This window comes from Arachis ipaensis, chromosome B04, assembly GCF_000816755.2.
Source record: "Arachis ipaensis cultivar K30076 chromosome B04, Araip1.1, whole genome shotgun sequence".
Lineage (NCBI taxonomy): Eukaryota > Viridiplantae > Streptophyta > Magnoliopsida > Fabales > Fabaceae > Arachis > Arachis ipaensis.
The window spans coordinates 83,622,806-83,633,333 of NC_029788.2; the positions used below are offsets into that span (position 1 = coordinate 83,622,806).

At 34.8% G+C, this 10,528-nt stretch overlaps 1 pseudogene; it reads right to left on the reverse strand.

The window, feature by feature from the left end:
* On the reverse strand, positions 1,363-6,138 carry LOC107636619 (annotated as a pseudogene).

The window sequence follows — 10,528 nt, forward strand, 5'->3', positions numbered from 1 at the left end:
AATATTATGCGCACGCACACATGGCTGTGTGCTCCTCCTTGATTTCTTCATGTTTTCTCCCTATTGCATGCTTCTCCTCCACTCTCATCAAGCAATTCCAACTTATTATACCTAAAATCACTCATAAAAAATACCAAGGCATCGAATGGAATGAAAGTGAAATAAAATTGGTTAAATTAAGTTCAAAATAGCACGTTTTCACAATTAAGCTCAATTTAGGAAGAGAACACAAAAGTATGCTATTTGAATGAATAAATGTGATTTTATATGATGAAATCCACTCAAATCAATCCAAAATTTATCGTCAAATATGGATTCATCACACTGCCTCGAGCATGGCATCAGCAAAGATGGCATCCTCGAAGACTTCGTCATTTAGGTCTCACTTCATACCAATTTCCCTTTTCACTTTCCTCTTACAAAACCTTACTATCAAATTATCATTTTTTTTCTTACCAATTCGAACTGCGGGTTGTTTGTTTGAATATCAATAGCAACAACTTTCAGTTCACACTGAAATCTCATCTCAGTGACTAATAATTGCTTTATGTGATGAAATATTACTTAGTCTAGGTTAGGTTACACTACAAGAAAGCTTCAGAATAGCGACACGACCGATTTTAGTGACCGAAAAAATTAGTTGCTAATAGCAACTAATTTAGCAATCGATATAGTATTTCAAGGACTGAAAAAATATTGGTCGCTAAATCGGTTGCTAAATTACAATTAGCGACCAATTTTAATGACAAAAAAAAAATCGGGCACTAATAGCGATCGATTTAGTGACTGATAAGATTTTTATACGAGTAACATAAAATTGGTTACTAAAATCAGTCGCTATTTTTCAACTTAGCGACCAAATTATCAACCGAAATGAGGAAGTAACGCTTGGAATTGTTAGTCACAAATTGGTTGCTATTTTTTAATTTACTGACCAATTTTGCAACCAATAGAGAATTAAACTGAAAAAGGTTGGTCGCTAAGCTGGTGGTCGCTAAATTGGTTGCTAATAGTTAAAATAGCTACCGATTTAGCAACTAAATATAGATACAAATTTAAAGTGATTGGTCACTAAATCGATCGTTATTTTTAACTTAGCGACTGCTTTATAATAATGTTATAACTAATTAGTCACTAAATCGGTCGCTAATTAAAAGGTTACTAAAGTACTCTACCCTCACTAACCCTAACTCAGCCTCACAAGTGACCATTTTCACCTTCTCAAATGGTTACTGAGCTACACTTTTCAGCCAGAAGCACCGCACAACACAACACCTTCTCCTTTCGCGACGTCGTCGTCTTCTAAGTTCGCAGTGCTAGCGTCGTTGTTTGAGCTCGCAGTGCCACCATCGTCTTCTAAACTCAGAGCACCGTCATAGTCATCTTCAGAGTCTGTAGCACCATCGCCGTCGTCTTTTGGAGTCTTCTGTCTATGTGCAAGGCATGCTTGACAACTTCATAGAATGATACAACTATACCAACTAATGGACCGGCGCGGCCTACACGGGGACCAACACCTATGAATAGCCCTCTCAATCCTCCATCCCTGTCCTAAGAAGAAATGTTCCAATGTTAGTCCAAAGCTTATGATCTAAATGTAATGATATGGGGGACCAATCATCAGCTTATAAAAATGCACCTACCTCCAAATCTCTATCAATGTTGTTCTTGTTGTCATCTTTAATGCCCTTTCATGATCCTTATGTGAAAATGAAAAATAGATCATGTTAGAGAACATGGAATACTCAAAGGCTCAAACTATGTGTTCATTATTAATGTGCAGTAATTAAATGCATACGTTCTAAAATAAAAATTAGTAATATGGACGGAGAAAAAGAATTACAACAAACCATTACATAAAGTTAATGCAAAGAATAATTTTTAATCATCATGCATTAAAAAGGGTCAATTATGCAACTATATATGTTTGTCTAAGACAAACCAAACCCCAACAACTTACTAATGCATAAATATTCCAGCTACATTGCACTTACATTCAAAATTTCATCATTTTCTAAATGCAATGAAAATATTAATTCATGTAAAGGTGGACATTTGAAAAGTGTCCCCACAGTCCCAAAAATAGTCATTGAATAAGTGCGTATTACTTGTATACATGGCATATGTAATTGTGTCTGCGGCTTAGTTAACTGGAGTTAAAACTAAGAGCCAAATCAGCATAATGATGCTGCAAGTTTGATTTTAGCCAGCAATCTGTGTTGTATCTAATTTCAGCTAGTTAGCTACTTCTATTGATGATCTACCCAGCCTGACCTGGTCAGGAGCTTGTCCTGACTGGTCAAACAGGCAAATACTAGTGCCAGTTTGCCTGGCAAACTTGACTAGAGGTCTGTCTTGGCTGGCAAGGCACTAGGGCCAGTCTACCCGGTCTGACTTTGCTAGAGGCCTGTCCTGGCAAGACCCGACTCCTAGGTGACCAGACACTAGGGCCAGTCTATCTAACCTTATTCGGCCAAAAGCCTGTCTTGGCCGGCCAAACACTAGGGCCAGTCGGCCCCGCCTGACCCAGGCAGGGTCATGTCTTGGCCTAGTTATCATCTAAAAGCTTAGTTTCAAGAAACCACCTCTTTTTACCGTCGAGTTTTTGCCACATCAAGTGGACATGTGGCAGTAGCTGCGACCATTCCTGCAATAAAACCAACAGTAAAATTTGCCCCAAGGATAATGGCTGTAGTTGCTTCATCACCCACGAGGCCAAGAAGTTTTTTTTCTTATCTGTAAAGAAGCTCTATGGTCAAAAATAAAAAAAATCAAATGAGCAATACATTTTATTCATTGAATGTAGAAATCCTACTGGCTCAAGGGTTGACCAACAAATTCCAGAGTATGGAACATCACGAAAAAGTTGAGCTCTAAGGCCAGTCCACCAATAACGGTATCTATGTAGTGTGAGGAAAACATAATCAAAACCACAATAATTATTAATTGAGGTAACAAAATTATAACAGATATAATCATGTGTAACAGTAACAGCATACTAACTCCTTTGTAAGAGACATGTTGGAAAAATCTACCATAAAACGTAATAACTCAGAAGTGAAAGAGAGAAAGATGCTAGAAAAACACTTCCAACTTTGAAATCTCTCTGTAACCCTGATTGGGTTGATGGCTCCAATCAATGTCTTAAAAACCCCGGATACTTCCCACTTCCGGTTGCTTTAAATGCCTAAACAGAGAGATAGAACATGCAAGTGGAAAAAAATGAGTAATTCAATTCAGCTCAACTGAAAAAACTCGTAAACACTTTAGAGGAGCTATCAAGAATTTGTAGCAAAATCATGTAATGAATCCACATTTTAGGATTTCAAATCAACTACCTGCAAGCATGTCCTTGCAAGCTCTACAAGATAACATGAAACACAAGCCAATGAACGTGCAACTGATTCGGCAACTAATGGAACATAAAGTGTTTAGTTTGGAGCATTCTGAGTACTGAAATGTTGATTTTGTTGAGTTGAGGTTGAATTGAGGGAACCCGTGAGGAGTGATAAACTCTGGTTGTTAGGGGAAGTTCTACTAGAATTTTTGTAAGAATTTAAAGAGCTTTGAAAGTTTGGTTTAAATGAAAAATGAGTTCTGTGATTTCAATTTGTGAAAATGGTTTACGATTTAACTTATCTAATTTTAAATAACGATGAAAAAAAATTTATTTTAATTAGTTGAAGCTTTAAAGAAGCAAATTATTTTATAAAACCACGAGTTTGGATTATGGAAGTGTGAGAGAAAATAGTGTTAATAGAGTTAGGTAATGGAGTTGAAGGTAAAAGAGATATTTGAGACAGGATGTAGTTAAGTTTTGATTTATAAGAATTTTTTTTATAAATGGTTGAGGACTTTAGGAGTATTATATTAAAATTGAGGATTTAGAAAATTTTGGCTGGTCAATCTATAAAGTGATTAATTAGAGAAATGATTTAATGAGATTGAATGGGTTAGTTGTTGCTACCTTTGCTTGCCGTGTTAGCTATCATCATCGTCACCGTCGTTGTGCAGTTGTGCAGTAAGTCATCTGTTAATCCTCAATGTGTTAATTTAAGTTATGAATTATGACAAATCCTCAAAGTGCTGATTATCTTATTTCATAAAAGTGACTTTGACCTCGTATTAGTGGTTGAGTATTTTGAATTCTTGACATGAATTTTATTTTATTGTATTTTGTGTATTATTAGATTTGGTTCAGTTATAGCAGCAGATTCATCTTGTTCTACAAATTTATAGAAGGTTGATTGGCATAATATCAAAATTTAAATTCTAAATTAATAACTATTTGACTGAATTTTCTGATCTGCGTGAAGAATTTGGATTAGTGAGGTAGTCCTTTAATCTTCCTAACTCTTGTGCTACATCCATGATGGATGGTCTTGTTGATCTATGTTCTACATTCACTAAATTTTGTTTTTTTTTAAGTTGGTATATATGTTTTATAAGCATGATCAGCATGATTAAGATAATGACACTTTGCGAGAGGTGTGTTTTTTGTGAAATTTTCGTTATCCGTGGACTAGTTGATAACAAACTTTAGATATGGAATGCAGTGTCATAAATGATGGAAAGTACATCAATAATGAATATAATAATGTGTATCTTGTGACAACTATTGATCTGATTCCTCTAGAAAGTTTTACACTTTATTACTTGTGTAAGATGACACCTTTCTAACTTGTTTTCATTACTTTATTTATATATTCTTGTTGCACTGGGCATAAATTTCATGTAGCATGTCTTACTTGACTTGTCATTGTTTTTTGGTTCAATGTTGATCCAACGACTACGATCTTCTGTTTCAAGAAGATTGTGCTAGTCGTGAGCATGAGAAAATTGTATTAGCAATGATTTCGTTTAAAGCTGCAGGATGATTGGCCTTATTCCACCATTAGGACTAACATTGAGGCTCATATTGTTTATTGGTCCAACCGTAGTTTCAAATATCATATCATATTATGAGAGTTTAGTCAATTCCTATTTTGGAGGTCTTGATATATTGCAACAACATGTGATTTACACTGTTGTATTCAGACTTGCTAAATCAAATTATAAGATTTTATGCTGACTATTTTTTGTGATATTTTGAGTTTTTAGACCATCTCCAGTAGAGAACTCATCCGAATTTCTATTTATGGTTCACCTGTCATAAAAAGTAACTCCACATCAGTTTTTGCGTTATAAACAGTAAATAGGAACTCAAAGCATCTCTCTCTTCTCCATTAGTAGAAACTAACTTTAGTCCTTATTGTGGTTCCACTTAATTAATTAATCAAAATAATTAAAATTAATGTAGTTACTATTTTTTCAATAATATTATTTAAATTTATAAATTCAAAAATAATTTAATATTAAAATATATTAATATTAAAAAAAATTCATATATAACAATAATACACAGTATATAATTCGGAATTATACTAATTTGTAAAATTACTTAATACAAAAAAATATAATTAAGCTCTATAGTTGATGACAAGTATTGTGAAATTGCCATATGTGTTCAATCAAGTCCTCTTTCAACTGTCTATGCTACCGCCTATTTCGAAGTTCCGCATTTCTTTGGAGAAATTGTTGGTATGGTGCAAAATCTTCCTCTCCCAGCTGAGGTTGTCATAAGCCGTTTTCGACAGCGTCATACTCTAAGCCCTGAGCAAAATTTCCTGCATAAGTGTCTCTTTCATCCTCAACAATCATATTATGCAATATCATACAAGCTCGCATTATATTTGCAAGTTTCTTCTTTTTCCAAAAGCGCGTTAGACCACATATAATTGCAAAGCGTGCTTGTAACACTTCGAATGCTCGTTCTACATCTTTTCTTTGCCCTTCTTGATATTGTGCAAATAACTTGTGTTTCTCCCTTTGTGGTTTTGAGATTGATTTGAGAAATGTGACCCATTCAGGATAAATACCATTTACTAAATAGTATCCCATAGTATAGTTATTACCATTAATAGTACACTTTACCTCCGGAGCACGGTCATTCAGAATATCATCGAATACTGGTAAACGATCTAGCACGTTAATATCATTATTTGAACCAGAAACTCCAAAGAATGCATGCCATATCCAAAGGTCTGAAGATGCTACAACCTCAAGTACTATGGTTGTAACTCCACGATAACCACTCATGTACAGACGTTTCCACACCTTTGGACAATTTTTCCATTGCCAATGCATGCAGTCAATGCTACCCAACATGCAGTCAATTTTTCCACACCTTCCGCCATTTGTAGCAGGCGTCGTAGATCATTTAAATTTAGTTTTCGCAAGTATTCATCCTCGAACACCGAAATGACACCTTCAACAAATTTTTCTAAGCATTCAATTATAGTGCTATCGCCTATGCGCACATAATCATCTACGTATCAGCAGCTATGCCATATGCTAACATTCGTATCGCAGTAGTACATTTTTAGAGTGGTGACAAGCCTCTTCTCCTAGTTGCATCGACCCTCTATTGGAAATACGGATACGTATTTGAGAGAGCATCTACTATCCGAAGGAACACATGTCTTCTCATTTGAAATCTCCATCGAAAAATGTCAGCATTATACACCGGCTCATTTGCAAAGTAATATTGGAAAAGGTGATCATGTCCTGCTTCTCGATCTCTGTTGATCCATCTATGAGGAGTTGGGATAGAGCTTCTATCGATATCTTCTTCTTCTGAATCATCGAGTAAACACTCTGATGAGCGGATAATTTATACGCTTTTTGACATTGTTTTTAGTATGTTTTTAGTAGGATCTAGTTACTTTTAGGGATGTTTTCATTAGTTTTTATGTTAAATTCACATTTCTGGACTTTACTATGAGTTTTTGTGTTTTTCTGTGATTTCAGGTATTTTCTGGCTGAAATTGAGGGACTTGAGCAAAAATCAGATTCAGAGGTTGAAAAAGGACTGCTGATGCTGTTGGATTCTGACCTCCCTGCACTCAAAGTGGATTTTCTAGAGCTACAGAACTCGAAATGGCGCGCTTCCAATTGCGTTGGAAATTAGACATCCAGGGCTTTCCAGCAATATATAATAGTCCATACTTTGGCCAAGAATAGACGACGTAAACTGGCGTTCAACACCAGCTCTCTGCCCAATTCTGGCGTCCAGCGCCAGAAAAGGATCCAAAACCAGAGTTGAACGCTCAAACTGGCACAAATACTGGCGTCCAACTCCAAGAAGGACCTCTACACGTGCAGCACTCAAAGCTCAGCCCAAGCACACACCAAGTGGGCCCCAAAAGTGGATTTATGCATCAATTACTTACTCATGTAAACCCTAGTGACTAGTTTATTATAAATAGGACCTTTTACTATTGTATTAGACATCTTTGGATTATCTTTTGATCTATTGATCACGTTTTGGGGGCTGGCCATCTCGGCCATGCCTGGACCTTCCACTTATGTATTTTTACGGTAGAGTTTCTACACTCCATAGATTAAGGTGTGGAGCTCTGCTGTTCCTCAAAGATTAATGCAAAGTACTACTATTTTCTATTCAATTCATCTTATTTCGCTTCTAAGATATTCATTCGCACTTCAACCTGAATGTGATGAACGTGACAATCATCATCATTCCCTATGAATGTGTGCCTGACAACCACTTCCATTCTACCTTAAGACTGCATGAGTATCTCGTCAGTGCACTTGCTGGTCAGTTACACGGAGTTGTGAACCGTGGTTTTGGCATCATGTTTTTGGCGCCATTTCCAGGGAAAGAAAGAGCAATGAACTTTACATAATTAAAGTGTAATCACGATTCCGTGTACCAAGTTTTTGGCACCGTTGCCGGGATTGTTTGAGTTTTCGGCAAGCTTTTGGTCCGGTAACATCAGTGCCAAGTTTGATCCGGCAACAGTACCAAGTTTTTGGCGCCGTTGCCGGGGATTGTTCGAGTTTGGACAACTAACGGTTCATCTTGTTGCTCAGATTAGGTAATTTTCTTTTTATTTTATTTTCAAAAGTTTTTCAAAAAATATTTCAAAAATTTTCTCACCTGTTTTCGAAAAAAAAAAATTTAGATTCAAAATTTTTAAGAATGAATTCTAGTGTTTCATGAAGCATGTGAAGCCTGGCTAGCTGTAAAGTCATGTCTAAATTCTTTTGGACTGAGGCTTCCAACCATCAGCTGTTACACGACTGTAGGGTATGTCAGGTATGTCATGTCTGAATTACATGCTGAAGCTTGGCTGGCCATTGGCCATGTCTAGTGTTTTGGACCGGAGCTTTCATTGAAAGCTTGGCTGGCTAGTGAGCCATGTCTAATTCCTGGACTGAAGCTTTAGACTAACATGGCAAGATTCCTGGAATTCATATTAAAAATTTTGGAATCCTTATTTTTCTTTCTTTCTAAATAATTTTCGAAAAATATAAAATAAAAATCCAAAAAAAATTAGAAAATCATAAAAATCAAAAATATTTTGTGTTTCTTGTTTGAGTCTTGAGTCATATCATAAGTTTGGTGTCACTTGCATATGCATCTTGCATTTTTCGAAAATATCATGCATTCATAGTGTTCTTCATGATCTTCAAGTTGTTCTTGGTAAGTCTTCTTGTTTGATCTTGATGTTTTCATATTTTGTGTCTTTTCTTGTTTTACATGTGCATTTTTCATTTCTTAGAGTCTAAGCATTAAAGAATTCTAAGTTTGGTGTCTTGCATGTTTTCTTTGCATAAAAATTTTTCAAAAATATGTTCTTTATGTTCATCTTGACATTCAAAGTGTTCTTGGTGTTCATCTTGACATTCATATCATTCATGCATGCATTCATTGTTTTGATTCAAAATTTTCATGCATTGAGTCTTTTTGTTGTTTTTCTCTCTCATCATAAAAATTCAAAAATAAAAAAAAATAAAAAAAATATCTTTCCCTTTTTCTCTCATCAAATTCGAAAATTTGGATTGACTTTTTCAAAAATTTTTAAAATCAAATTGTTTCTCATGAGTCAAATCAAATTTTCAATTGAAAATCTTATCTTTTTCAAAATCTTTTTCAAAAATCAAATCTTTTTCAAAATTCTTAGTTATTTTCAAAAATTCCAAAAATAATTTTCAAAAATCTTTTTCTTATTTTTATATCAAATTTTCGAAAATAACATAATCAATTAATGTTTTGATTCAAAAATTTCAAGTTTGTTACTTGCTTGTTAAGAAAGATTCAAACTTTAAGTTCTAGAATCATATCTTGTGATTTCTTGTGAATCAAGTCATTAATTGTGATTTTAAAAATCAAATCTTTTTCAAAACTAATTCCTATCATATCTTTTCAAAAATATCTTCTCATCTTATCTTTTTCAAAAATTTGATTTCAAAATATCTTTTCTAACTTCCTAACTTCTTATCTTTTCAAAATTTGTTCCAACTAACTAACCAACTTTTTGTTTGTTTCTTAACTTTTTCAAAACTACTTAACTAACTCTCTCTCTCTCTAATTTTCGAAAATATCTTCCCTCTTTTTCAAAAATTTCTTTTTTATTAACTAATTATTTTTATTTTTGATTTTAAAAATTTTTTCGAAAAAAAAAATACTAACCTTTTTCAAAAAATTTTTTCAAAAATCACTAACTCTTTTTCAAAATTTATTTTCGAAAATTCCTTCTCTCTCATCTTATTCTATTTATTTATTCATCTATTAACATCTCATCTCACATCTTTACCCTCCTCACAGTTGTGTTTCTTCCATTACATTACATTCTTTGTCTCCCTCTTTTCTCCCACTCACAAAAGGATCCCTATACTGTGGTATAAAGGATCTCTATTATTATTATTTTTCTGTGCCATCTTCTTTGTCATATGAGCAGGAGCAAGGACAAGAACATTCTTGTTGAAGCAGATCCAGAACCTGAAAGGACTCTGAAGAAAAAATTAAGAGAAGCTAAATTACAACAATCCAGAGATAACCTTTCAGAAATTTTTGAACAGGAAAAGGAGATGGCAGCCGAAAATAATAATAATGCAAGGAGGATGCTTGGTGACTTTACTGCACCTAATTGCAATTTACATGGAACAAGCATCTCCATCCCTGCCATTGGAGCAAACAACTTTGAGCTGAAACCTCAATTAGTTTCTCTGATGCAGCAGAACTGCAAGTTTCATGGACTTCCATCTGAAGATCCTTTTCAGTTCTTAACTGAATTCTTGCAGATCTGTGATACTGTTAAGACTAATGGAGTAGATCCTGAAGTCTACAGGCTCATGCTTTTCCCTTTTGCTGTAAGAGACAGAGCTAGAGTGTGGTTGGACTCTCAACCCAGAGATAGCCTGAACTCTTGAAATAAGCTGGTCACGGCTTTCTTAGCCAAGTTCTTTCCTCCTCAAAAGCTGAGCAAGCTTAGAGTGGATGTTCAGACCTTCAGACAGAAGGAAGGTGAATCCCTCTATGAAACTTGGAAAAGATACAAACAGTTGACCAAAAAGTGTCCTTCTGACATGCTTTCAGAATGGACCATCTTGGATATATTCTATGATGGTTTATCTGAGCTATCAAAGATGTCACTGGACACTTCTGCAGGTGGATCCATTCACG